The 25,391-nt window shown below is 39.0% G+C and overlaps 1 pseudogene; it reads right to left on the bottom strand.

Annotated features, from left to right (window-relative positions):
- Positions 1–17,668, bottom strand: part of LOC140516247 (E3 SUMO-protein ligase KIAA1586-like) — a 117,542-nt pseudogene extending 99,874 nt beyond the window's left edge.
- Between the last annotated feature and the right edge of the window lie 7,723 nt (positions 17,669–25,391).

Below are 25,391 nucleotides of genomic sequence, written 5' to 3'. Positions count from 1 at the left end.
GAGACCATTGCATAATTATTTTTGGGAGGCTTTGGATGTAGAAACCTTGACCTTGTTGTCTTCCTCCAGTTTTATGTTTTGGTATTCTTCTAACTGTAAGCTTTGCTCTTTCTCATTCACAAGGATGGAAGAAAATACCCTTTCACCAAGAAAGTAATCTTCTATAGTCTTATTTTTCCACCTTTTAGGGCATTTCCCCAACCAATTACTTGACTTTTGAGTTCTTTGTCAAGTGCATAGATTTTGTGCAGCTGTTCTCTAAGATACCTCTAGAGACTTGTAAGTTTTCAGTTTCTCCAAAGTGACATAATCAAGGGAGAGTTATTTACTCCTCTCCTGGCCTGCACTCTAGTCTTTGAGCAACCAAAAGTACTCTTTTCTGCCCTGGAACTGAGGGTAGGATTCCCCTCTCCATGGTCTCCACCAGCTAAGTCATGCCAGTGCTCCTCTTCACCCCAGGGCCACTACTCAGGAGTGAGAGTCATACCAGGTGCTTGATTCTCCCAAGGTCTGATGGCCTAGAACTCCAGAAGTTGCTGCTGCTGCACCAGTTGCTGCCATCATCCTGGGGTTGGGGCTGGGGCCAGATCACACTCCCCTCACACTCAGGTGAAAGAGTTTTCTCAGGGGCGGAGCCAAGATGGCGGAGTAGAAAGACGCACATACACATAGCTCCGAACTCACAACTCACAGAACGGCTAGAGGGGACCAACTCACGGTGAATTCTGCACCCAGAGGCCATGGAACATTGGAGTGAGGGAGATTTCTGTTCCGGAGAGACCTGCAAACCTCTCGCGGGGGGTCCTTTGCGCTGCGGACTGGGCGCCGGGACTGGGAGCTGAGTGCAGCCCTGCAGTGGCCGCGACACCGTGAGGAAAAGATCCGAGCGGGCTTCGGGGATGGGATCTCCAGCGGCCACACGGGTCCCTCCACCCACAGAGGGACCTGCAAACCTCTCACAAAAGGTCCGTCGCGCTGCAGACACGGAGCCCAGTCCAGACCTGCGGCAGCTGGGGCTCCGAGAGGTACAGATCCGAGCAGGCTTCAGAGAGGGGATCTCCAGCGGCGGCACAAGACCCCCCCCCCACAGGTGATGAGGGTCGATGAGAGAGTCTCTTTGGCGGGTCGAGAGGGGAGTGGGGTGACCCCATGGCTCGGGTCCCCCCGGGAGATAGAAGCTGAAAGGCGGCTGCAGACAGGGGCTCCCCAAGCGGGCGGGAGCCTGGATCCATTGTGGAAGGTCTGTGCATAAACCCCCTGAGGGAACAGAGCCTGAGAGGCTGCCCTGCCTTGACCTGACCATCTGAACTTAATTCTCACACTGAATAGCAGCCCTGCCCCCACCAAAAGCCCTAAGGCGGGAAGCAGCATTTGAATCTCAGTCCCCAAACGCTGGCTGGGAGGACCAGGAGGCGAGGTGGGTGTGAGGAGAATATTCAGAGGTCAAGCCACTGGCTGGGGAGAATGCCCAGAAAAGGGAAAAGAAATAAAACTATTGAAGGGTACTTTCTCGGAGAAAAGACACTTCCTCCCTTCCTTTCTGACGAGGAAGAACAATGCTTACCATCAGGCAAAGACACAGAAATCAAGGATTCTGTGTCCCAGCCCACCCAATGGGCTCAGGCCATGGAAGAGCTTAAAAAGAATTTTGAAAATCAAGTTAGAGAGGTGGAGGAAAAACTAGGAAGAGAAATGAGAGGGATGAAAGAGAAGCATGAAAAGCAGATCAGCTCCCTGCTAAAGGAGGACCAAAAAAATGTTGAAGAAATTAACACCTTGAAAACTAGCCTAACTCAATTGGCAAAAGAGGTTCAAAAGGCCAATGAGGAGAAGAATGCTTTCAAAAGCAGAATTAGCCAAATGGAAAAGGAGATTCAAAAGCTCACTGAAGAAAATAGATCTTTCAAAACTGGAATGGCACAGATGGAGGCTAAGGACTTTATGAGAAAGACAGATATCACAGAACATAGCATGAAGATTCGAAAAATGGAAGATAATGTGAAATATCTTATTGGAAAAACAACTGACCTGGAAAATAGAATCAGGAGAGACAATGTAAAAATTCTGGGACTACCTGAAAACCATGATCAAAAGAAGAGCCTAGACATCATCTTCCATGAAATTATCAAGGAAAACTGCCCTGAGATTCTAGAACCAGAGGGCAAAATAAATATTCAAGGAATCCGCAGAACACCGCATGAAAGAGATCCAAAAAGAGAAACTCCTAGGAGCATTGTGGCCAAATTCCAGAATTCCCAGGTGAAAGAGAAAATATTGCAAGCAGCTAGAAAGAAACAATTCAAGTATTGTGGAAATACAATCAGGATAACACAAGATCTAGCACCCTCTACATTAAGGGATCGAAGGGAATGGAATAGGATATTCCAGAAGTCAAAGGAACTAGGACTAAAACCAAGAATCACCTACCCAGCAAAACTAAGTATAATACTTCAGGAGAAAAAATGGTCTTTCAATGAAATAGAGGATTTTCAAATTTTCCTGATGAAAAGACCAGAGCTAGAAAGAAAATTTGACTTTCTAACACAAGAATGAAGAGAACCATGAAAAGGTGAACAGCAAAGAGAAGTCATAAGGGACTTACTAAAGTTGAACTGTTTACATTCCTACATGGAAAGACAATATTTGTAACTCTTGAAACATTTCAGTATCTGGGTACTGGGTGGGAGTACACATACACACACATGCACACATGCACACATACATAGAGACAGAGTGCACAGAGGGAACTGAAGAGGATGGGATCATATCTCAAAAAAAAATGAAATCAAGCAGTGAGAGAGAAATATTGGGAGGAGAAAGGGAGAAGTTGAATGGGGCAAATTATCTCTCATAAAAGAGACAAGCAAAAGACTTATTAGTGGAGGGATAAAGAAGGGAGGCAAGAGAAAAACATGAGGTCTACTCTCATCACATTCCACCAAAGGAAAGAATAAAATGCACACTCATTTTGATAGGAAAACCTATCTCATAATACAGGAGAGTGGGGGACAGGGGCACAAGCAGGGTGAGGGGAGGATGGAGGGGAGGGCATGGGGAGGAGAATGCAATCCGAGGTCGACACTCATGGGGAGGGAAAGGATCATAAGAGAATAGAAGTAATGGGGGACAGGATAGGATGGAGGGAAATATAGTTAGTCCTATACAATACAACTAGTATGGAAATCATTTGCAAAACTACACAGATTTGGCCCATATTGAATTGCTTGTCTTCCAAGGGGAAGGGGTGGAGAGGGAAGGAGCTAAAGATGTTGGAACTCAAAGTGTTAGGATCAAATGTAATGTTCTTACCACTGGGAAATAAGAAATACAGGTTAAGGGGTCAAGAAAGCTATCTGGCCCTACAGGACAAAAGAGAAGACGGAGACAAGGGCAGGGAGGGAGGATAGAGGGGAGAGCAGATTGGTCACAGGGGCAATTAGAATGCGTGGGTTTGGGGGAGGAGGGGATAAAAGGGGAGAAAATTTGTAACCCAAAATTTTGTGAAAATAAATGTTAAAAGTTAAATAAAAAAAAAAAAAGAAAGAGTTTTCTCACTGACCTTTGAAACTGTCTTTGGCATTTGTGGGTCGAGAAATCTGGAAACCAAAGCAGCTGCCCCTGATTTCCTGCCCTGAATCCTCCTCCAGTCTCATCTATGCCTTGTGGCCCATGCTGGTCTGCACTCAGCTCCACTCCAAGCTCTGTGTTATAGGCCCTTCCTCTTGGCTTTCCAGACTGTCATGGGCTAGAAACCTGTCTTACTCTGTCATTTTGTGGCTTCTGCTGCTCTAGAATTTGTTTAGAGTAATTTTTTTTACAGGTATTTTAAGAGTTTTGGCAGAGAGCTCGAGATCTCTGCTTATACTCTGCCATCTTGGCTCCACCCCAGGACATATTATTTGATTAAAAAAAATCAGATGAAATAAGTGAAAACAATTTGACAGAAGTTTGATAGAAGTTTAACATCTCACAGCACGTAACAAATTAAGCTACAAATGGATCAGGAATTAAATATAAAGGGGGACTCATTAGCTAATTAGAGGAGCATGGAGGAAATCCTCACATCTGTGGATGGGGAAATAGTCATAACAGAACAAGGTCAGAGAGGATCACAGAAAATAAAAGGGATAATTCTGCCTTTATAAAATTGAGATGTTTTTGCAGAAACTAATCTAGTGCACTTAGGGCTAACAGTTAAGTGAGGAAAAAGATCTTTGTAGTAAAGTTTTCTAGTGAATGTTGCATATGCAATATATATATAAGGTACTGATTCCAATTTAAAACATTAAGAGCCATTCTCCAAGAGGTCAAGGACATGAACAGGGAATTTTCATAAACAGAAATCCAAATTTTCAATAACCATATGACAAAATGTTCTTAACTCCTCATACAAAACTGTAAATTAAAACCACTCCTCTTCTTTCAGTTGATAAATCACAGAGATCAGCAGGCTCATGGACAGTCCCCTCTTTCTGTTTCACAACAATGTACAAGGAAATTCCCCTTTCACCAGACGCTGGTTGAAACCAGAAGGGAAATAAATATATCATTAAATTAAATGTGGCCAAACAAAAGAGATGATGGGGAGATGAGAAAGTGTTTGTACACTGTCTCCTCTCTCTAGAACTCCAAGGCCAAGCCCAGAACAAAGAGGGAAGGAGAGAGGGCCCCTGGGGGATCAGAGGAGAGGGTTTATAAAAATGGGGAGAGGTATGGTAGGGGAGAGAAAGGAAATCCTTCTTTATTCTGTCTCCAGTGCAGAGTTGTCTTGGCTTCAAAGTCTTTTCCCCCTCAGAGGGTTTTATGCAAACCTTGCAAAAGACACCTCAGGGATTCCTTTCCTCTGGGATTGTTCAGACAAGTCACTCCCAGAAATGATTTGGGGGACCAGGGAGTGAAATTATGAGGAGGTTCCTTCTTTTTAACAGAATGGGAAAGGTGAAATTGCAATGATATTACTTTGATGGGTGTATATTTACTTGGAAGAAAGGGCTGAAAAAGTGATCTTCCTAACACACGTCTTACCATGTCACTCCCTTATTCAAGATACTCTTCAAGGATCAAATAGAAAATCCTCTGTTTAGCATTCAAACTCCAATACACCCTGCCCCCATCTCGGCTCTCTTCCTACACCCTACACTTTCCCTCCAGGCAGTCTGTGATCCAGTGATACTGGCTTCCTTGCTGGAAGAAGATCCTCAGTCTCCTGATTCTGTCTATTTTCATGGGCTCTCCCTTTTCCCTGCAATACTCTCCTTGTTCATCTCTCCTTGGTTTTCCTGACTTTCAAGTCCCAGTTAACATTCCCCCTTCTATGTGAAGCCTTTCATGAGCCTTCTTAGGTCTAGTGCCTTTGTTTTCATGACCATTTCCAATTTATCCTGTAATATAGTGTGTTTCTATTTAGCTGTTTGTATATTGCCTTATATTGCCATATATTAGAATATGAGGTCCTTGAGAAAAAAAAAAAGAATTGTCTTTTTCTTTTCTTTGCATCCCTAGTGCTTAGTACAGGGTGTGGCACTTAGTAGGAACTTAATAAATGTTTATTGACCTGACCACTAGATTGTAAATTTCCTCTTTAGCCTAAGCTCCTGTAGTGGATCATATGCTCCTCTTTGTAAGCTCTCTGAGACCAGAGATTTTTCTTTTGCCATTTATAAAAATCCCCTGGCACATAGCAGGCACTTAATAAATGCTTGTTTATTTGTTGGTAAAATTGTTTGGCTATAAACACAGTACTATGTTCCTTGAATTACTTTAGCTTATTATTTTTCACATGGAACAAATGGCTCTCTTATCCTCACCCCAATCATCACCTTTAGTTTCCCCTTTCTCTTAGAAGTTTAGTTAATAGCTCCTTTTTCTTCCTTGCTTTTTTCTGTTTTTTTTTTTTTAAATTCTTTCCCCTCTCAGTTAGTAAAATAGACCCCCCCTGCCAAAATAAGGTCTCTTTCCTTCCCTCTTCCTCTTTTAAATCCTTCCCTCCTCTTCCTCACCCATTGCCCTGAAGGCACTTCTCTTCCTGAATCCCCTTCCCCTTTTTACTAACTCTCAAAGGAACCACAAACATCACACACTTCCCTCTCTTGCTCTACTCCTCCTCCTTTCATTCACCACCCGATTTTACAATGGAGTCCCATGAAAACCAGTGATTCACCCATAGGCAGATATGTCATTATATAATATACAATATGATAATTACATAATATATCAATATAATATATAATAGAATAATATTATAATTATAATAATTATATGATATGTCATTAGCGTCTGTCCAAAATGCACCAGGTCTGCCTCTTCAATGTGACCTCTATCTATATTACACCTTCACCCCTGTCTCCTCTTGTACATTTCAAAAGAAGTTTCTCTCTGTTGCCACTCTGTTGCTCTCCTTGTAGGCTGTTTTTATTCACCTCTCCTGCATTTCTGATGTCTATTGTGTTTCAGATACACATGATATCTTCAGATCTGATTTTCTTTCTAAGAATGTTTTGAATACTTCTTTGTTATTGAATGGTAATCTTTTTCATTTTTACTTAAGCTCAGATTTGCAGGATAGGTCTCCCTGGGCTGCATCCTGATCTCTTTTGCTCTACAAAACATAATATAATCTCGTGTTATTCAAATATTTAATGTTCTTATTCCTGATTGCTTATAGAACTGGTTGTTTCTCAATTGAATTCTTAAATGATATCAATACGTGTCTTGGAGTACGCAGCCTTGGTTTTTGTTTTTGTTTTTTCTTTTCTAGAGGTGATCTATGTGATTTTTTTTTCAAATGGCATTTCATTTACTGTGTTTGAAAGTCTGGGCAGTTTTCTTATATTATTGCTTGTATTATGGTGCCAAAGTTTTTCCTCTGGGAAACCTCTTATCTTTAAGTTGTCTCTATTTTGCCTAGCTTCAAGATGTTTTTCTTGTATTGTGAGTATATTTTCTTTTATTGTTACTATCTTTGCTTTTCTTCTTTTAGATTGTCATTCACTTCTATGTATTTGCACTCCAAATCGATTATTCTCTTTTGTTTCCTTGGTGAGACCTACCATTGCAGCTGATCAATTCTGCTCATTACTTTTACTATGCAGGTCATACATTCTGCTCTCATAATTCTCAGACGCAAATCAAAACAAATCTGAGGTTTTAGACCACGTCTTGCAAATTGGAGAAAATGACAGTAAGTGGCAACAATAAATGCTAGAGGACTTGTGGAAGGATAGGCACGCTGATACATTGTTGTGAGTGGCATTTGAAATTATAGAAATAAAGTGACTAAAGTGTCTATATACTTTTAACCAGAGACTCCATTATTGGGATTGCATTCCAAGGAAATGAATCTTAAGAAGAAAGGACCAATATAGTTCAAAATATTTATAGCAAGGACTTGCTGTAAAACCTAAAAGTCGGGAACAAATAGGTGCCTATGGCTGGCTAACAGGGAATGGCTAAACAAATTGTGGTATATGAATGTAATGGAATATTATTGTGCTGTAAGAAGTGATGTACAAGATGAATATGGAAGAGCAAGGAAAGATCTATATAAACGCATGCAGAGTAATATAAACAGAGCCAAGATAACACTACACACCGTAGCCACAACAATGTAAATGGAAAGAAAACCAAAATGCAACAAAATTATAAAGACCAAATGTGATTCAAGTGAAGAACACCATAGCCTACCGTTTTGTGGAGATGAGAGGTCTACATGTGTTAGATATTGCACATTTTCAGACTTTTTCAACATATTTCTTAGTTGCATTGAGTTTTTTTCTCTAAGAAAATATTATTGGAAATATGGAATGGATGTCTGGGAGTGGGAAGGGAAGGAATATTTGAAATAACTATGGTGATGTAATATAGAGAAAATAATGAAAACTTAATTTTTAAAAAAAGAAATTATGCCTCTTATAGTTAAAAAAACTGACCTAGAAAACAGACTGAAGAGTGAAAATTTAAGAATCCTAGGACAGCCTGAAAATTATGACCAAAAAGACCATAGAAACAGTATTTCAAGAAATCAAACAGTGATAGAAGCCACTTCACACCTATCAGATTGGCTAGTATGACAGAAAAGGAAAATGATAAATATTGGAGAAGATGTGAGAAAATTGGGACACTAATGCATTGTTGGTGGATTGTGAATTGATTCAACCATTCTGGAGAGCAATTTTGGAACTATGCCTAAAAGGTTATAAAGCTGTGCATACCCTTTGATCCAGCAATACCACTACAAGGTCTGTATCGGAAAGAGATCATACAAAAAGGAAAAGGACTTATATGTAAAAACATATTTATAGCAGGTCTTTGTGTAGTGGCAAACTAAGAAATTGAGAGAATGCCTATCCATTTGGGAATGGCTGAACAAGTTGTAGTATATGAATGTAATAGAATACTATTGTGCTATAAGAAATGATGAGCTGGTGGACTTCAGAAAAATCTGGAAAGACTTCCATGCACTGATGCTGAGTGAAGTGAGCAAAAGTAGAACATTATACACAGCAACAGCGACACTGTGCAATGACCAACTTTGATAGAACAACTCTTGACCAACTCTTCTCAATACAATTCCAAAAGACTCAAGATGGAAAATGCTATCCACATCCAGAAAAAGAACTATGGAGTCTGAATGCAGATAGAAGCATATTTTTGCTTTTTTTTTTCTTTCTTGTGGTTTTCCTCTTTTGTTCTGATTCTCCTTTTACAACATGCCTATTATGGAAATAAGTTTAATATGCTTGCACATGTATAACCTATTTCAGATTGTTTGCTGTCTTGGGGAGAAGGGAACGGAGGGAGGAAAATTTGTAACTCAAAATCTTATAAAGATGAATATTAATACCTATTTTTACATGAAAATGAAGAAAATAAAATACTATTTACCAAAAAAAAAGAACAGGTGTAGTTATCATAATCTCAAACAAAGTTAAAACCAAAATAGATTTAATCAAAAGAGAAAAATAGGGAAACTACACTATGTGTCAATCATATTAATCAAGAATTGTTTTATATTATTAAAAATAACTAGACAGTATAAGGTTGGAATATTGCTGTGGTAGGAAATGAAGAATTGGTGGCATTAGAAAAATTTGGAAAGACTCAGACTTATGAAGGTAGAGGTTATGCCCCTCAGAGAAACAGAGAACAAATAAGTATGGTCTTATATAGATGCATATGAATGTATATGTCTATATATGATTATGATTATAGATATTTAAATATATGTATGTGTGAGTGGATGTATGTATGTGTATATGCATGTATATATGTTTGTGTGTACATGTGTATGTTTGTATATGTATATATAAGTATATATTTATAAATTATTATATTATATAAGAATATGTTAAATATATTTATGTACCTGTGCTTAATTGTAGCCTTCTTGCAGGTGGAGGGAGGAAGAGGGGAAAAAAAAGAAGTAAAAAATACAGCAGAGAACAAAAGAAAACTTACAAGGAAGCAAAGATGAACAGCTCTGAACACAATGTGTAGTATTTATCATATATGCTTTCTTGAAATGAAAATGTTATATATTTTGAATCCTCTCACACTCTGCTGTGCACATGGCAATGTTTTTTTTCTTATTTTGTATTTGTTGCAATATTTAAGTTTTTAATGTTTCTTTTTCCTTATTGTGTATTTAAATTTTAGTATTTAAGTTTAAAATAAATTAATTAAAAATGAAAAGGAGTAATAGAAAAAAATAAACATGAATGAAAATCATACAGGAAGAAACAAGGATAAACTGCTTACAGTCTGAATCCTAGTCAAACCACCTAATCGGGGTGATAGAAGGTGCCTTCCTAACAGAATACTTGGGGATTCTCCTTTATCTCAATGATATTTTAAAAAGAATGGAAAGGGAGGGAAAGAGAAATATTTACTGAGTGAAAGTAAGAGGAGGTTAGTGAAAATTTATCTTGAGTCATCTGAGTGTACAAGTAGAATTGTAAAAAAAGGAAGAAGGGGTGAGGAGAGTTCCTGACAGGCACTCACTGGAACTGGTCAAGGGAGGGAAGAAAGCACACACACACACACACCATAATCTCAGGGTCTGGGATGAAAAGGAAGGATGGTTCAGGGCTCAGATGGAAGTTTTATGAGGCAGAACCCACAGGCTTCTCATGAGCCACCAGTCTCTAGTATATTCTTTGACCTGGTATGGTTATTCCTGCAGGTATGTGGAAGACAGAGTGAGCTGGTGAATTACTCATTTCCTGAGAAACAAAGTGCATTGACATTAGAAGGATCCTGAAATATGAATTAGTGAAAATTGTCCACAAAGCTGATCTTTCATGTAGGTAAAATAGGTGTTTGCCTGTGAAGCATAATTACAGGGGCCTAGAAGGAACCCACTCTGCCATTCCCAAATCTCTTGTCCCCTGATCTGTAAATTCCCCTCCTGGCCCTATTCCTGACCTTCTGCACCTCAAAAGCATGTCTCTTCTACTGTCTCATCCTGGAACATGTCTCAGCATCTGGGGCTCCTTTCCTTGAAGCATCCTACCAGCCTTGAGGCCTGCTCAATATGCAATCTCCCTCCACAGGCCCATCTGCTTCTATTGGTAAGTTCCTCTTGGTCCCTCCATTTTTGTAAAGGAGCAAGGCCAGCCTTGCCTAGAGCAGCTAGGTGGCACAGTTGATAGAGTATCTGGCCTGGAGTTTGGAAGACCCCTCTTCTCAAGTTCAAATCCAGCCTCATTCAGCCTCAAATCCACTTATTAGCTGTGTGACCCTGGGCAAGTCAGTTAACCCTATTTGCTTCGGTTCCTCATCTGTAAAATGAGCTGGAAAAGGAAATGGTAAACCACTTCAGTAGCTTCGCCAAGAAAACCCTTAATGGGCTCACAAAGAATCAGACACAACTGCAATAACTGAACAACGACAATGACAAATAGTGAGTTGCTTGCTGTCTTTGTCTTTAGATATTGTCTCCTGTGAATTCTTAGTTTTCAAGTACTATTCTGCCTTCGGTGATGAAACTGCTCATTTCTAGATTATCTGGCTTGATGTGTATGTGGGGATAGGGTGGGGAGAGTTCCACCCCTCAGTTTTCTTTTAAAACAAGCAGATTTATAAGACTTTGGGATATATGTATGCATGTGTATGTGTGTATATACATACATACATGTGTGTATACCTGTATGTGTATATATGTACACACACATACATATAAAACCTTTGTCTATCTTACAGGGATGGCAGAGACTGACATTACCTTCAAAAGCCAGATAAGAGCTCAGATATTCTTTGTGTAATTTTATATCCCAGACAAGTAGTCGACAAGCCTTTCTTGAATATTTCCAGTGGGAGGGAACCCACCACTTACTTCCCTAAGCAACTCATTCTACTTCTGATAGTTCTAAGGATTTTCCTGACATCGAGTTCAAATCTACCTCTCTATGACTCTCTGGTCCCTCCCTGCTTCCCTCAATCAATGTTTTTACACCATGTATCCCATGGTTGTTTTCTGGACCCTCTTGTCTTCTCTCAGGGTCTCTGCCTCTGAGTATCTGTCTGTCTCTCACTCATCTTCTTTTATACTTGCCCTTATCAATGGAATTTGCTATGGGAGCAGAAAGGCAGGGACATAACAGCATTAGTTCTGTTTGATTTCAGGTATGAGTCATAGGCAGCCAATAGTATGACAGACTCAGAATAACCAGGTGGGAAAATGTCTTGTTTACCAAGGAGAGGATGGATCAAGAGAATAATACCTTCATATTTGCAAGGTCATCCTCAGACTGCAGAGGCACATGGCATTTCCCCTGAATGATGAACCAGTAGCCTTATGAGGAGTCAGACATTTATACCTGGATTCAAGATTTAGAATAGCACCAAGCTGAAGTCCCTAGAGACTCTTCCTCAAAGAGCAAAATTTCACTAATGGCAGTTTAGGGCTATATAATTGTTATTTTTCTCATATAGTAGCCTTGAAATTTCACTTAGAATTTTTCATCTATCCACAGATTCCATCTATTCACAACTATCATTACAAATTTCATCTTCTCACAACCATCATTCTCTGCCTTGGTCTGCAGATAAAGCCAAAGGGAGACTAACAGGTCATTTCCAGAATACAATGAGATGAGACCCCCATCAGAGTCCATACAGACAAGTGGGTCATATCTAGGAGCAATTTCCTTGGTGAAAGCTGTGAAATCAGAGGAAGTTATGGCTTTAGAACTAAAGAATAGTTCAACCTTAGTCAAGAACTGACTTGGGCACGATCATACATACCCATATATATATATAATATATATTTATATATATATACATATATATACCTACATATATACATATATAAATATATATATATTTCTGTAAGTGCTCAAAGAGCTAGCAGACAGCCACCAGTGGATGTGACTTGAAATGCAAGCTAATTAAAAAGTCACACAAGTTGAATTATTGTGCTAGTTGCCACTGGGATCGTATCTAGAGTAACCCACCCTTGCTTAATTGAATCTATTATCTTTTGTGTGCCACAGTGACCCCTCACCTTATGATCTAAAAAACTTTGCCTGGTGATGGAAGTTCTGTGGAGGAGTGGCTTACCTTCCACAGTCACTTTAACCCAAGAGATCTGTTTAGCCTTTGTATGACTGTTTCCATTTCTTTACCACAAGTTCATACACAGTGAATAGTTGGTTCAAAATAATAGCATCGAAAGTTACAATTACATGAGTTTCCAAGTGCTCCCGAATGATACCCACTTATTATTCAAAAGTTTTATTTCTCCACTTTCGGTGGGAAGGGCCCTAGTTGCTCAAGTGGCAGTGCTGCAGAGTTTCACAACACTCAGTCAGCAGGGCGCATCCCAATGAACCTCACAAAGATCTAAGTGGATTTTGTCATGCTTTTCTCCCAAAAGTAAGTCATTTACTGTTATTATTACTTTCTAGTTTTTTAAAAAACAAAGCATACTCTACTAATCACATAACAGATACGTTTATAATGCAGCAATATTCAGATTGATGAGGAAGAAACTTGTTTTAACAGCTTCTCTTAGCCATTTTGTACTTAAAACTTCAGCGATCAGGTCATAGTAATTTAAATACATTTCAAACTTATTAGTTCATAGAAAGTCATTGATATTATTGCCCCTGGCATTGTCACATTAATCATAGTAGTTTATATAGTGCCTACCATGCGCTAGGCTTTTTCTATATCTGGAAAGTTGCTTAAGACTGTTTTTAGTAATATTTTAAAATGTTTGGACTATAATTTCTCAATTTTTTTGCATACCATGCTGATTAGAAAAAAGCACCTGTAAATGTATCTTCTTCAATTGTATTCCCACGACGTCTGAATATTACAGTGCTCGTCTTTTACACAGGCAAGTACTGTGTTAAGCACTTCACAACTGTGTTTCTCCCAACAACCCCCGGGAGACAGGTAAATATTTACTATTCTCTTGGACATACAAGGACTGAACAGATTCTCTAATTTACGACAATTATAATGTTTTTAATCCAATCAATTTTGATTTATAATGACTAGTGGCAATAACTAAGCTACTTTTTGTGTAACCTTTTAGTTGGCTTAATATTCAAAAATTTCAAGGTGACACTCCCAACTTTCCCACTCTCTATCAATCAGTTAATATGTATTTGTTAAATTTCTACTTGTTTAGTGATATTATATTGATTGGGGAAAGGAAATGTGTAGAAGCTGTCAAAGGGGTATTATTTTAAGAAACATTTCTAAATCTTTTCTATTTCAGTGGGATTAAGATCCTTTCTGAAATTTCCTTTTCAAAACTCCAAAATCCATTCCTTTCAAACCCTGAATTTATGCTGTGTCAGTGCAGATTCCAACTTTCTTTAACTCTTCTACTCATTCTTCACTTTTCTTATTTCCATATGCAACACTATTCTATCTTTTTTCTACTTGCTTAATTCTTCTAGTGAACCTTTTGTTGGTTCTTTAGTGGTTACACATGTACAGTTCATACCAATTTTTTGCAGGGCTTTTGGACAATTGGAATTGGTTACAATCATATAGTTTTTTTAAGTTGTAGACAAACTCACTCACCACAAAAAGTTCCTCATTGTAGGGTGTCACAGATTTCAGTAAGCAGGATGACTTTGGAGAAGAAAACATCTATCTCCTTCTGAAAGTTAACCTCTTTTATGACGGAAAGATATTTATCCTGCTATTTTGGCAATGCCCAAAAGGATCATTCAAAGCCCTATAATGGTACAGGAATGTCACAGATATTGCTACCATAAAAGATTATGTTAGTACAGTAAGCTATTTTTGCTCTATTTTTCATCATTCACACTAAATGAAATGCTGAGCAATTTTCTCAAAGGCAACTTCTGTTTTGATGCTTGTCAACTGTGAATGATCCTAATTCCTAATTGCCTCTCTCTTTTACAGAGTTTTGATATTTTCCCAAACAGAAAGTTTCCATGTTAGGAATTTTATGTTTGCCTTTCTTCAAAAGAGGAGCTAATTTTCTAATGGCTATAAATTAATAGAAGCCCTTACTATACTGATTTAACTTTGAATTCACCTAAATGAAATATAATTCAATAATTTAAAAATCTCAATTTCCACAACTGCCTGGGATTTCAAATGTCAAGGTCCAATATCATCAATGTCCTCATGCTTTAATATATATATATATTTAACATGGATTTGAATGAGAAAGGTACTTTTATTTGTAGTATAATTTATTAACTTAAAGTTTCTATTTTTATTAAAACACAGTTTTGACTCTGTATAGAGTTAAGAGGAATTGCACTATTTGAAATTATCTGATGGAGACTGTATTTTTCTAAATGGCACAGGGTGTAACTTTTTCTCTATTTCCTTGCAAATCAATAAAAATGAAGTCCATTCATTTTGTGTTTTTCTTAACCTAACCTAACCTATCATGCCATTTAGTAGAGATCCCAAACATTGTTTATTTTGTGATTTTGCAAACTTCCAACTGAAAAAAAAAATTTCATATTGTAAGTTTCCTTATTTTATCCTATAAAATGTTTATTTCTTCTAAATAACTTGCAAATTCCGCCTTTCCCTCTCAAAATTTCAGTTATTTTATATTTGTATCAACCATATACTCATTTCAGTTTGATCTTTTGTTATCTGTACACCCTCTATTAGGTGTGCATGCACTTAATTTATTCATCTATCTATCTGTCTGTCTGTCTGTCTGCCTGCCTGTCTGTGTATTTATTCTTGTTTAATTCCATCTTCAATAATTCTTCCCATAACTCACTATGACCTTGTTTATTCAATTTGAACTTATTTTCACTTGTCAGTTGATTTCAAAACAAGTTTAACTGTGTTTTAACTTACCTAAACAATCGAGTTAAACTGCAGTAGCAGCATTAAATTTCGCTTTCCTTCAGGTGTTTTCTGATTTAGGAACAAGCTTTTCTTTTTTTCTGGGATCACTTGGGGATTCACCTTCAATCTGGGAGCCCTAATCAGGACTTGCTTGATGCCCTCAAGTTGGTTGTTTAAAAGCAGTAAACAGCAAAAGGACAAATGAACAAATTCTGCTTACTTATATTCCTTTCTGAAGATGGTCTAAAATTTACTTGTTCTGTCTTCTAATAGTAAAAATTCCTTTCTGCAATAAACTTATCCCAACTTTAAGTACAGTTTTTAAGTATACGTTTATTCTGCACTAAAATTAAAACCAACTTCACAGATTGATACCCCAAAACTTCAGACTTAGAGATTGGCTAGCTGAAACTTCTTTAGACTTAGCAAAGTGTTTCCTCTTTTAAATTTTCTGAGTTGTGGAATTATTTAAGCTCACAAGAGTTTTCATTTAATTTCTCCTATACTGTTCCCTAAATTTTTTTTATTTCAATACTCCCATGAATTCCTATTTTACTTAATCTCTCCTGAACATATCTCATAATTAATAAGGTAGCTAATAAAATCCAAACTACATTTTAAATCAGTCCTTAGTCATTTAATGGTCCCTTTAAGGAATAACTGATCTGTGATTTTTTTTTTTTGGTTTTCATTAAACTCTCTAGAATTTACAAGTACTCCATAAGCTCAAAAAATAAATTGTAAAACGTTCACATTCTAATTTAGAAATAAAAGAAATTTAATTAGTCCTTTTTCCCACAAATTTGGTTTCCAATCATTTTTTGTATCTTAGTTTTCAATTAATTTTTTCAGTTCTAATATCATTTATTTTTTAAATAAATTTAATTATAAAATAATTATTTTAAATAAATTACATTAAATAAATAAATTAAATCAAATTAAATAAATAATTTAAGTAAATAACTAAAATTAATTATAAAATAAATTAACTATAATAATTAATTATAAATTTAAAACATTTATATTTTGAAAAAATATAATTTTTTTTTACAATATTTTCAGCTTAAACACTATTCACATTGAACATGTATGGCAGCTTAACCTACCCAAATATGAAGTTTAAGAAGCCAAAACTGTTCTAGTTTTGTTTAAAAAAATGTTGTTGTGCTGTAGACTATTGTGTAGTGACGATTAACAAACCTAGGGAAAAGCACCACTCAGATCAGAATGCTAAGACTTTCTTGGTTCAATTTGAGTGTTATATGCTAGAATTTACATAGACACAGCTATGAAGTGCTGGGGAACTTGGAAGATGATGTAATTTTCAAATTACACTCCTCCTTGGATGTATAATTAGGAGTGGATTTCAACATTTCTAACATGATAACAGAATGTAAAAACCAGGAGCTAGTTTTCATCTGTTTGTTACTTTGTAACTTTAGGAGCCACTCGAGACCAGCTGGCTTGCGTGGAGCTGTTTCATTACCAAGTCTATTCTTGAAGTACAAGTTTCTCTCCACTGGGACAAATACAATAAGTAACGATACTGAAGTCTGAACTTTACTTTCAAAATTGACTTTTTTTAAGTTAAGGCATTAACAGGTGTTGGTTAACACCAAGTGACCAGTTTAGTCTCAATTAAAACAAATTATTTAGTCAAATTTCTAAATCTCTTTCAGTGGTTGTCTAATTTGTCACAACTTGACTGGCGCTTCTTTCCTCACTGTCTTTCACATCAAGCCAAGGTCCAATTATTTTCAGTAAACATTTGACAGCCTTTTACTTAATAACAATCTCAGCACTTTTATTAAGCATGCAAGACTAACAAAACTTTGGCAGTGCATAAATGCAACACAGTGACAACAAGGGAGAGTTTTTACAATAAGTCTTCTAATACTGTCTTCACAGTGTGGAAATTGTGCTACATCCACCAAAAGAGGGCCCCATCTGCTCAAATATTTAGTAGTTCACCCCAGGAGCAAACTCCTTTTCATTTTTTATTCAGATTGCTCTTGACTGTAAATTTCAGTGTTCTCTAGTAGCCCTTCGTAATAGTACTCAAGCTCAGTGACCAAGCAACAGCTGCAAATAATGTTTCAGAGACTGGGAGTGAATTCTAGAGTGGCACAACATCTTCCAGAGAACTCTCACTGATGACAAGGTCATTTAACTGGTCCTGGATTTGGTCCATAGTTTGTGGGAGATCTCGAGCTGGAATGAACCACTCATGTTGTTCTTCTTCCTCTTCATTTTCTATCCACGTGTACTCAGCAAATGGATTATCATCTTCATGAGAATGACCATTAGTAATCACGTCTTCATTGACGATGCTTGGGCTAGTACCGCTGCGACTTCGGTCTTTCATAGTTGCAGGTTAGTTGTTTTTCTAACCCAATGCACAGCAGCGGGGACTGCAGCCAGCGAGTCCTGTTGGTCTCAGCGGACCTCCACAGGCAGCGCCGCTCTCCACGCTCTACGTGAGCTTCACTCGCTGCCTCCCTTCCCCAGTGCCTTTTCAATTAATTTTTGTATCTGTCTTTCATCTCAGCAATCTCATGGTAATATTTGGCCACTGTTGAAAGAAGAGAAAAAAGGGATATTTGTCCTCTTTTAAGGCTTTTTGGAAAGTTTACGTTTTTTACAATCATTTTCTTTTGGTAGATCATGCCATCTACTGGCCATGGGTTAGTACAAAGCACTGGTGGCATAGAACAGACAAAATAGACACTTCCCTTCCTCTTAAAGATTTTCTTAATAGTAAAATCCTTTTCTATCAGAAATAAGAAATCCATTATTCTAGTTGCCTTAGTTTCATCATTTACAAAAAACATTAAATCAAGCCTGAATTTCTGCTTTTCTCTAGGAGATTTTGAAGTCAGGATCTTACCTATCTCCTGGGGTCCTGCTGTCAGTCTAAGATAATTTTTCTGTTTCCTAATTATGTTACTGTTTTTAAACTCCTATCAATAAAAAATGTCATTTAGCAATATTGCTTTAGTCTAATTTGCCAATTGGGTTCCCTCATTTAAAGCGCGCTTTATATTTAGAACAAGTCTGTAAGAGATAGAAGAGCTGGTTAAAATTCCATTCCTCTTGACTTTTTAAAAAAAACATTTAATTAATTAATTGTTAGTTTTCAATATTGACTTTCATAAGATATAGAGTTTTAAATTTTACCCTCCTTCCTCTCCTCCCCCCCTTCCCAAGACAGCATGCAATCTGATATAGGCTCTACTTATACATTCATATTAAACATATTTTCACGTCAGTCATGATATAAAGAAGAATTTTTTAATTTCAAAATAATCTATTAAAGTTTTTAAAATTCAGGTACAAAGAGCATCTCTTGGTTTGTGGTTGGGTGGTCATATTTTCATCAAAGCAGTAAATCACAATATTGAACATAAAACATAAAAATGTCCTTCACAGATACCTGCATTACCCCTGTATTACACAAATACAGTTGTATTCAGGAATTGAAGATTACAAGTTAAAAGATGTTATCTATAACATAGATAGAAGAAGAATCTTGAGCCCAGTAACAACCTTTTCTTGAAGTGAAACAAAAGCAAACTACTATATTTATAAAGAATATAATGCGGAAAAAAAGTGATTTCTAAGTTAATCACAACCCCATTATCAATATCAATGACTTCCTTGTGACTACATTAGGTATGCAAAATACACAATTAAGCAGGTATATGAAGGCTGAAAATAAATTAGAATTTTAGGAATAAACTAGAAATATGTAAACCACAACATATCTGTATGTACCACTGTTACCTGGCTACTGGCTATGGGGTGAATAACAGAAAAAAAAGGTAACTCAAAATGTCAGAAATGGAAGGGACCTCAGGGATACTCCAGTCCAATCCTCTTGTTTAATTTCAAAAAATAGAAAAGCTTGCAAAGTAGCTACTGCAATACCATTTCCACCAGAAAATCACACATATACGATAATGATGTTTCTCAAAGTTAGGCTATTCATTAGAATACAAAATCCACAAATAAAAAGTAGACCTCCCCCCTTCCCCCGAGTCTAGACAAGAAGAAATGTTTATAAAAAAGTCATATTTCACGTTTAGAGTAACATTGACTTCAAGCATCAAAAAGAAATTGAAGGGAAACAAATGAGTCCTCAACTGAACCCCAAGGTTAAACTTTTACAACGTGGAATTATTATGTTTTATCAATGCACATTAACAGACTATAGAAGTTCCCCCGGGGGGAGATGAATCACCAGCATCCTAGCAGGGAACGCCTCTGTGCCCATCCTCACACGTACACGGTGACAGCTCCCCTTCTGCACCACCCTGGCCCACTTGCCAGTACCACAGCACACACGTGCACAGTTTTTTGTGGGGGGAATGGAAAGGAAGGGGCCCGTGCCCCATCCTCAGGCGGTGGGGTCCTTGGTCAGGTAGCCCAGGAAGTCTTGCAGGTAGTCGAAGAACAGCTCCAGGACCTTGCCATCAAATTTTGTGTAGGTCAGCATGGCCCAATGAGCACAAAGAGGCGCAGCAGGTGCTGGGCACCATACAGCCACAACATGAGCATGTAGGGATGCGTGGCCAGCACCAAGTCATGCTGCAGCCACTTGGCCTCATACGGTGGCTGCATACCCAACACCTTGTTGAAGTAAGTCCAGATGCTGCCCACAGCTCCAACATTGTGACCTCCACGTGGTTGCACTGGCCCTGTGCCTTCTAGAAGGCCACATCTTGTCAAGGATGGTGTCCGCACTCTTGATGATGGGCAGCACAAACAGCCAGCACTGCTGGTTCACCAGTTCCCAGTAGCACACCAGCAGCGGCTTTAGCTTGCCAGGGATCTGCATGCCCAGATCAGGGCATGTGGAGGCCCCCTCCTTGGATGCACAGAGTCCAGGGCCTGAGGTCTCTGCAAGGGTGATGGTGGCCACTGCCCACAGCTGCTGCTGCTGCTGCTGTGCCTGAGGCCAGGCTGGAGGTACAGGCTGCGGGAGAGGTGGATGCTTTGAGGGCTGCCACCACCAGGGAGATGAAAGTGGCCCCTGACGTGGTGGGCATGATTCGAATATTCTGGAAGAGCATCTCCACATGTTTCTACATGCTTCTGCTGCTGCAGCTAGGCCCTGCCCCTGGGGCCCTAGACCTGGTGCTCCTGATTGGCCTGCTACAGCTTACGCTGCTTCTGCAGGTTGGCCTCGAAGTACCTGAACATGGGACTCTCAGGCACCCACCAGTTCCAGTTCTTGTTTCAGCCTCTGTAGTGGATCAGGTAGTGGACCTGCCAGTCCTCTGTGGCCACTTCGAGGCACTTGGTCCCCTACAGGAGTGCCCTGTGTAAGTACAGCACATGCTCGACCTACTGGAACTCAGGCTTAGGGTCCTGCTTGGGACCCATGATGGGGCTCTCACCTGGGCTGTAGTAAGGTGACTGCAGGTGAATGAGACTAGAAGATGTGGGACCTGGACCTGCAGTGGAGCTTCACCCACCCTGCTGCTTCTTCCTCCGCTGCCTGAGGCTGGAATCATATAAAGAAGAATTAGAACCAATGGGAGAAACTAGGAGAAAAAAGAAACAAAACAAAACAGCAAAAGAGGAAATAACATGTTTCCATATGCATTAAGATTCCAAAGTTCTTTCTTTGGATGAGGATAACATTTTCCATCATGTGTCTTTTGGAGTTGTTTTGCATTCTTGCATTGCTGAATGTCAAAGTTTGCTCATCACACAATGTTGCTGTTACTGTGTACAATGTTCTCCCGGTTCTGCTCATTTCACTCAGCACCAGATCATATAAGTCCCTCCAGGCCTCTCTGAAGTCTTCTTGTTCATCATTTATTATAGCACAATACTATCCCATTACTTTCATGTACCACAACTTCTTCAGCCATTCCCCAATTGATGGACATCCCATTGATTTCCAGTTCTTGGCCACCACAAAGAGAGCTGCTATAAATATTTTTGTACATGTGGGACCTTTTCCCATTTTTATGATCTCTTGGGGATACAGTCCTGGTAGCGATATTGCTGGGTCAAAGGGTATGCACATTTTTGTAGCCCTTTGGGCATAGTTCCAAGTTGCTCTCCAGAATGGTTGGATCAGCTCACAGCTCCACCAATAATGAATTAGTGTTCCAAGTCTCCCACATCTTCTCCAACATTTATTCATCTTCCTGTTTTGTCATGTTAGCCAATCTGATAGGTGTGTCGTGGTGCCTCAGAGTTGCTTTTATTTGCATCTCTCTGATCAATAGTGATTTAGAGCATTTTTTTCATATGACTATAGATAGCTTTAATTTCTTTCTCCCAACTGTATTTTTTAACCACTTGTTTTCAAAAGTCAATTTTTGTCCTTCCTTTCCCAAGCTTTTGACTCTCTCTTGCATGCTTTCTCCAATTTTTCTCCTACCTCTCTTATTTGGCTTTTCAAATTCTTCTTGATTTCTTCCAATAAGGATTGTTGGGCTTGAGACCAGTTTAAATTTCCCTTTGAGGTTTCAGATATGGATATCTTGTCCTCTTCTGAATATGTGCCTTGATCTTCCCTGTCTTCATAATAAGAATCTACGGTCATTGTCTGTTTCTGCTTTTTGCTCATGGTGTTTGCCTATTTACAGTTTTTTGCTTTTACAGTTGAACTTTCTTCCTGGAGTGTAGAGGGTACTGACCCAAGCTTGTTGTGCTGGGAGCCTGGAATCTAGGCTCTGGTTTTGTGTTCTGGGGCCTCAGGTGCTAGAAGCTGGAGGCTGTAGGGGTCTGGGTAGCTCACCTGGTGCTGAGCTGGGGCCAGCAACACTGGAGCTCTTGGGGTGGTGTAGTGCCAATGCGATACCCACAGTAGCTGCTATGGATATGCATGCATATTTCCAGGGTAAATTTAAAAAAAATATAAACTCTCATCCTCAAAGACAAAACCAAAATATTTATTCAGATACTTGAAACCAATTCCACTATGGTAACAATGAAGTTCATACACATTACCAAAAAAGGGAGTATGACCATCCCCAAGTCTTTCCTCCCTCAGGCCTTCCCACAAATAATTCCCTTAGGCAAAATTCCTCCCTCTCTCACTCATGCTAGCTGCTCTACCTCTGCTCTGCCCAGCTCTTTCCCAGCTCTGCCTCCCTCCCTCTTCCTGCTCCACCCATTTGGCAAGCTCCTTTCCACCATGGGTTCCATGTGACTCAGGCTGTGGGCTGGTCCAAAGTTTAAAGCAGGTCACATGGGCCTATTAAGGGAAAGGGAAGATCTTCAAATTCACTTGCCATTACAGGTGGCAGTGAGGAAGCTGGCCCCTGGGGCATTGCAATTGAATGTTTGGTTGCTGAAAGAAGTCTGTCAGCCTGGAACTGTGACTCTTGGAGTTGTGCTTTCTGAAGTTGTTCTGAAGCACTGGGAGTCTTGGCTGCTGGAGAGTGCAGGTGCACGTGGTGGTTTCCCATGTTGGTGTCTACTAATTCCCTTGCCTGTGCTGAGGCGCTGGGATAAGAAGGGGATCCTGGTGTTGGCTCCTACCTGATCCACCACCCTTGGGCTCAGGATCTTCCCCTGATTTGCTGAAATGGGGCTTGCTGGGATGTCTCCTGTCTTGTACTGCTCTCCCTCCCCTAGAGCAAGAGTTGCCTTTCCTATTAATCCTCCAAGTTTCCTGGACTACAAGACTGCTGTACCTTGTCCTTTTGCTGGCTCAGATGTTCCAGAGTTTTTCCCACGGTGATATTTTATGGGCTTTCAGAGGTCAAAAAGGGAGAGTGAGAGGGACTTACTTCTTACTCCAAGGAAGCAGAACCCTCCTCTGAACTTTTTGCCAAAGTATAATCACAGGAAGAAAAACTGAGAATGATGAAGAATTTAGTAACAGGAATGGTTCATTTTTTTAAGTTGATTTGGGGAGATTGTTCAACAAAATTCGGTTTCTCTCTAAGTAATTGAAAGTTCCATGTTATGGCCAAAACAATCCTCTAAACCCTTTTTATTCTCAAATCAAACTTTACACAGAATCATATCTCTTTCTTTAGTCATCCCTGTACAAGTAGTCTACCTCTGTCCCAACAGGGATCCTGTGGGATGCATTTCTCCTCTTATTCCTGACCCCATCTCTCCTAGGGGCATCCCCAACCAGAAGTGGCAGTTCTTGAAGGAACTTCTCCTTAGAGAATTGGCCTAGATTCCCAAGGTACCTGTCCTTTGGCTTATTCTGTCTGTGAAGCTCTCCATTGACATTGTTGGAGACAGTCCAACTTGACTTTTTAAGGGGACAGTCCCCTGACCATCTGAATTCTGCCCTTATGAGAGTCCTTTACTACAACTAACACTTTAATACTCAAGGATTCATTTGGGCAAATTCTCCAACACTTGCAATTTTTAATTTCTGGGCTTAACCTCTAGGGTCCTAAGACCAGCCAACTAGAGCCCAAAGGTCTTTTGCGAATATTCAGCAAAATTTATGCCAATTTTTTTTTTAAAAAAAACTTCTTAAAAATTTAACTTTGATTATCAGTGACTAACTCAGTCCTAAGAATATGTGATAATAACCTCATTCATTAAATAAAAGGGAGTCTTCTCCTTTCTTCATTTCTGTAAAACTAAAATGAGCCTTCTTTTCAGGTCAGAAAAGAGTGGGATTATTCCCAGGTTTGTCACACACCCTGGCACCGTACCAATTTGCCCCTCAATCAGTCTGAGAAATTATTCTACTAATGACAGAAATATTTTAATTACTCCTTGTTAAAAAAATTTAAAGGCAAAAAAATATTTTTTAACCCTGCCAACAGGAAATTGTAAAATTAGCAAGGTTAGCTGGCTGAAAATGAGTAACTAGCAATTCTACTGCCGAATCTCTAAAAAAAATGAAAGAAAACAGAAGAAAAAGGAAAAAATAACAGTAGCCTATGTATAGAAAGTTAAAATTATGACCCCATATAATTTTTATAAAAATAATATTTGAGTGCTTTGGACCTCATAAATTTAGGCAGATTAATTATAAATTCAAACAATCTCTCATCTCAGTTGGGGACTTTTCTTAAAGAAAATGAATTTAGGAAAACAAAGCAGACTCACCCATCTCGAAAAGACATACCTCAGGCTCAGATAATTTGGGTGCAGACAGCGAGGGGAGTCCAACCTCCCAGGACCAGTGTCCATGGAGAAGCCATCAGTGAAAATTCATCCCAGTGCGCACTTCTTTTCTGGGTCCCTTGCAGGGGCTGGAGGTCCACACATCGTTCCATCTGGGTCACCAATAAGGTGGATATTATAACTGTCCAATCTGCAAGGAAAAACACTGAGGCAGAGCTCTAAGCTAATGGCACTTTATTAAAGCATCCTTAGTCCGCTCTAATGAAGTGGACCCCAGATCTTCCTCACAGTCTGAGATTCTCTCTTTTTTCAGGGCCTTGTTTTAATAGGATTTGATACCCAAATATGTAAAAGAGACATGGTAAGACACAGAATCTCATTGGTTGATAGACCTTGCTCTTGAGGGCCAATGATGACATATCACCAGGGAGGTTATAGGTTGGGTGAAGAATTGTCTCTGCTAAATTGTCACTCCTCTAATTTCCTTCTACCCACTACCTTGCCCTCCTATTCCTTAATCTACCCACCTCTCTAAGAGTCCCACTCTTATCCTCTCCCCTCACTTTATCCCCTTGCCCTCTTATTTCTTTGTAAATTTGGAAGACTTTTATACCCTTCTAGATGTATATGTTCCCTCTTTAGACCATTCCCAATGAGAGAAAGGTTCCAGCACTACTAGTCTTCCACCTTCACTTGCTTCTTCTGCATCAATTCTTCTTTTTATGCTTCATTTGTGTGAGATAATTACCCCTTTTTATCTCTCCCTACACAGCTTTATTTTTTTTTTAGAATTACCCCACTCAGCTCAAGCCTTTCTTTCCAACTATCCAAACAATGATGTCGTAAGAGCACTGATAACATTTTCATGTATAAGAAGCAAACAATTAGACCTTATTGAGTTCCTTATAATTGGTCTTTCATGTTTACCTTGTCTTTCTCCTCCATCTTATATGTCGAATTTTCCATTACGTTCTGCCGTTTTGGTCACAAATGCCTGAAAATCTTTCAGTTTGTTGAAAGTC

Source organism: Notamacropus eugenii, chromosome X, assembly GCF_028372415.1.
Source record: "Notamacropus eugenii isolate mMacEug1 chromosome X, mMacEug1.pri_v2, whole genome shotgun sequence".
NCBI lineage: Eukaryota > Metazoa > Chordata > Mammalia > Diprotodontia > Macropodidae > Notamacropus > Notamacropus eugenii.
This window is presented reverse-complemented; position numbering and strand designations above follow the sequence as displayed.